Here is a 4,895-nt window from a genome sequence, read left to right as displayed (position 1 = left end):
TCTGAAAAAGGACACACATCCCAGAAGAGTCATTGCACTAGAGGCTGAGTATAGATGGACACGTTTGCTATTCTGAGGTGGTTTGTGCTTTGGTGAGTCAATGTGTTATTAACAACAGCAATAGCTAATATGCATTAAATGCTTACAACGAACTAAACAGAAACGATGTACCTTTATCAATCCAGTGAGGAAGCTACTGTTATTATCCCATTTTACAGATGAGGAAATGAACACACAGGTAGGCTGAGGTCACACACTACTAAGGGGTGGGGATGGGATCAATGATGTGCTGGATTTGGCTTGTATAGGCTTCTTCCCCAAACGACCTTCAACAGAACCATGTTGGCAGCTTGAAATAAACCATTATGGGACAATGTACATCGCAGGAATTGACAAATCCTGAAAATCATGTCGTTCTTTTGTTGGTTTTCCCCAGAGAGCTGGTTGGTTGATAAACATGATCAAAATATCACTGGATAACGTTCAAACCCAGGCCGTTTGACTGCAGAGCATTTTGGAAAAAGTACTGATAACCGCATTAATGATTTCCTTTTTGTGTGGGCCACTTTTATTCAGCTATTCTGTTACTTGCAGCCAAATGCACCCTACTTGACTCCTAGAACTTCCTCATAGGATTGCCATGAGGCTTAAATGAGATGCTGCATCTGAACCAGACAGAGCATGGCCTTACATAATAAATGTTAGCACTTCCATGAAAGAATGCAGAGCAAAGATATGACCTTAGCCATCTATTTCAAATTTCTTCTCTATTTTCTTCTGCACCTTCATAGAAACTACTGAGTGGCAAAACTACTTCTTCTCTACTTCTTCATCTTTTTTTTTCATAGTCTATATCTCCAAGTAAAAGACAGGTGAGTTAAAAAGAGAACTCATCAGGAGAATCCAGTTATGTTTGTCTACAAACCAGTTACACCGCTTCCAAGCTCTGCAAAAACAAAGCCTGGGCAATTGAAAACATTTGTGTACCCGCGGACACCCTTTTACCCTTCACCTGCTTTCCACTCCCCAGCTTCTGTGGGGCTTCAGAGAGTCAGGCCAGGGTCATGCCGATTGAGCTTGGACTGTGACCAGCAGGGCATCCGTAGGACATGACGCCATTGGGCAAAACCCAAATCAATAAAAGAGGTGTGGCACTGTCATTTGACGTAGATGTTAAGGGCTTTGGGTAGAAAATAATGACCCCTCCTTGCCAGGAGGAGGTACTCATCTTTATGGGGACTGCAAGATCAATGAGAAAAAGAAGCAACTATAATTGCTGAATGCTAACTATGTGTCAGACATTTTCCTCCTTGAGTGACGTGCAGTCCTTGTTCTCATTTTTGCGAAGAGAAAATGAGGATTTAGAGATGCCGAATAGCTGGCTCGAGATCATATAGGTAGCAGGTGGTTGAGGGAATCTGGAGCCTGGAAGAGCGCCCAGACAATCTGACTCCAGAGTTCATGTTCCCAGTGAGGACATCGCAGGACTGAGGAGTCCCATGGAGGGAATGGGGCCAAAGAGGTAGTTCTGGGGGCTTCCAGGTTCTGAGACTATGATCAGACAAGAACCGCTATCAAAACATTCTCCTTGGACTGTGTTGCCCATGACCTTCTCTGACCACGAGCATCAATAACCTATGACCTTGGCTTTGGTTTCAACCTGCTTTCAACACATTCAATATTTTCTTTTTCTTTTTTTTTTTTTTGAGTTGGAGTCTCACTATGTCACCCAGACTGGAGTGCAGTGGCCGCTCCCGGCCACCGCAGCCTCGACCTGCTGGGCTCTGGCAATCCTTCTGCCTCAGCCTTCCAAGTAGCTGGAACTACAGGCGTGCGCTACCATGCCGGCTCATTTTTGATTTATCGTAGAGATGAGGTCTCACCGAGTTGCCCAGGCGGGTCTCGAACCCACGGGCTCAGGCAATCCACTCACCTCAACCTCCCAAAGGCATGGGATTACAGGCTGAGCCACCGAGCCCGGCACTCATTCAATATTTTCACATGTCTGAGTTCCACTACCACCTTCCCCTGCAGCCTGCCTCTAAACTTGATGAACCAGTTGTGCTCTGGCCCTTGTCTGTGTCTCGAATGTGACTAACCTGCATACCCTGTGCACAATCTGCCCCATTTAGCCTATTGAAGACACCAGTTTTTCTTGTCAGTGCTACTAACTTCATTTCTCAAGAAACATATTAACAACGCATCATGATGGAAGAACTAAGGTGTTACGTGTCTAAAGAAAGAGGTTTAAAATATTTTATTGGCGAACACGCATCAATATTGAACAACACTTAAATATGTGGCATCCATGTTTATAAGGACAATATAAATTGTTGTCATTCAAACAGTCACTTTATTAAACAAATAAATTCATTTTGAACAATGAGTATGGTCCATAAAGTATATTTTTTCAATAATTTATCCATTTGCTGAGTAATATGTACATTCATTTACTTTGAAAAAAAAAAAACTACCCATAAAACCAACGTGATTGTTCACCACATCACATCATAAACAAATGGACCTGTAAAAGTGGCATGTAGAAAATTCAGAAACAGCACATTCCAGGGATACGGAGTCCATTTAAAAGGAATTAAGTGCTTTGAAGCCATGACAGTCAGCCTGGGTGTCATATATATGCATCAATACAAAATGCTGCAGCCAATTCAAGTATAACAATTCTCACACACGGACATATGAATCTGGCATAGGAGAGAATGCTCCCTCTTATAGCATATGGCACATACCGGACTCTCAGCACAGTTCAGATGAACTCTGGTTTATGTTTTGTAACATGGAAGGAGAGATTATGAGATCATCAACTTCCTCGACCAAATACCAAACCTGGGGAAGGTGGGCATGATTCACAAACACTGCACAGTTAGAAATTGCACCTTACGGGGATCTTAATAGTCACAACAATCGGAAAGGTTATAGGAAAACCAAAGCAGCTGGAATCAGCCAGTCGGCCCACAGTTGGTTTTCTGGTGATGTGCGGAAAGGCCGTGTTTGTATTTTGAGCAGATCTGACACGGAGACAAGCAGAAAAGCTGCAGCAAGCCAGGAAATGTCACCGGGTTCACGGTGAAATGGCATCAGCTCTTTTTGCTAAAATATAATTTTAATTTCACAGGCAAAATAGACCTCAGAATTTAACCTCAGCAAGTCACATCCTTCCTAATTGCTACTTGATTGCAGAAGTGCAGCTCCAAGTATTCTCTTTTGCTTCCGGTTCCCCCACGGCCTCCTCTGAGTTGAGCATCTCACATGCAACCAGGGGCCTTTCCCTAACCATATGCCTGGATGTGGCATAAGGTGCTTTGATGGTGTGAAGGTCAGCCTTTGGGGGACTGTAGCCATTCATTTATTTTTCTGCATTTTTTGGTAGGAAAAACACTTTCTTTTAAAACATACTGCATAGCATTTTCTTGCTAAAAACAGTTCCTTGTTTTATAATAACACTGAATTGCCTTGTATACGATTTGCTTGTTAAGATGCCCAAAGCATTTGGTTATTTTTTCAGTTCAGCCACCTTACTGTAGAGCAAATATTTATCTGAATGAAGAGAAAGAAATAGACCTTCTTCTTCTTGTTTTTCCTTTTTAGCCATCTCTCTATAATGCTGCGCTAAGCCTTGAGAACAAAAGGAATCAACCGAGGCCCTAAGGCTTTGTGATTTTCAGCCAAGCCAAACATGCTAGTGCTGTCAGGAAAGCCCCTGGATTCCCCACTGACTGGCTCTCCCAGTGAGTTCTTCCTTGGCTTAAAAAAAGAGGGAAAAGAAAAGCAGGTATGTGGTTCACCTATGGGGACATCGGGAAGGGGAGCCTGCAGAGCCAGTGGCCACCATAATATGAAAGGCTGATTCCCTGTGTACTCACAGGTGGAAGAGGCACTCACTCCAGCACACACTCGCAGTTCACCAACCCCTGGGCCTTTGCACGGATTCTTTCCTTCCTTTCCTGGAACAACTCTGTCTGCTCCACACTCCATTTTGTCCTCCAGGACCCATCATAGAGATCACCATTTTTGAGAAGCTTAACTCTGAGGCTGGCTGTGTGCCCTTCTCCAAGCTCCCATGGTGCTTCGTGAATGCTGCAGGTGCTTTCAGGGCAAGGCCTGTGTCTCTACCCTTGTTATTCTCCTCCCCCTGAACTTAGTCCTGGAGCACAGTCAGTGCTCACTGATTATTTTTTTATTTTTATTTTTATTTTTATTTTTGAGTTGGAGTCTCACTCTGTCGCCCAGACTGGAATGCAGTGGCCACTCCCGGCCACCGCAGCCTTGACCTGCTGGGCTCCGGCGATCCTTCCGCCTCAGCCTTCCCAGTAGCCGGAATTACAGGCATGCGCTACCACGCCCGGCTGATTTTTTGATTTATTGTAGAGATGAGGTCTAGCTGCCCAGGCGGGTCTCGAACCCGCAGGCTCAGGCAATCCACTCACCTCAGCCTCCCAAAGGCGCGGGATGACAGGCTGAGCCACCGAGCCCGGCTTCTCACTGCTTATTATTGAGTTGATAATGCCATGAGAAAACAGCGGGAATAATGAGTAGCAGCTTCCTTTAGAAGGAGGGAATTTTGTTTTGCAGCGTGACTTCTACTTCTTCTATGAATGTACCCACATTGGAGAAACACTGACTTTTCTGGGGGGGGTGGCGGTGGTCGGAGTCTCACTCTGTCGACCAGGTTGGAGTGCAGTGGCATGATCACTACTCACGGCAGCCTCAACCTTCTGGGCTCAGGTGATCCTTTGCTTTGGCCTCCTGAGTATCTAGGACTATAGGCGTGTGCCACCATGCCTGGTTAATTTATATATATATATACACACACACACATATATATATATATATATATATATTTTTTTTTTGAGTTGAAGTCTCGCTCTGTCGCCCAG

This window comes from Carlito syrichta, unplaced genomic scaffold, assembly GCF_000164805.1.
Source record: "Carlito syrichta isolate Samal-C Ts95f unplaced genomic scaffold, Tarsius_syrichta-2.0.1 Scaffold305063, whole genome shotgun sequence".
Classification (NCBI taxonomy): Eukaryota; Metazoa; Chordata; class Mammalia; order Primates; family Tarsiidae; genus Carlito; species Carlito syrichta.
Note: the sequence above shows the minus strand (reverse complement) of the source record.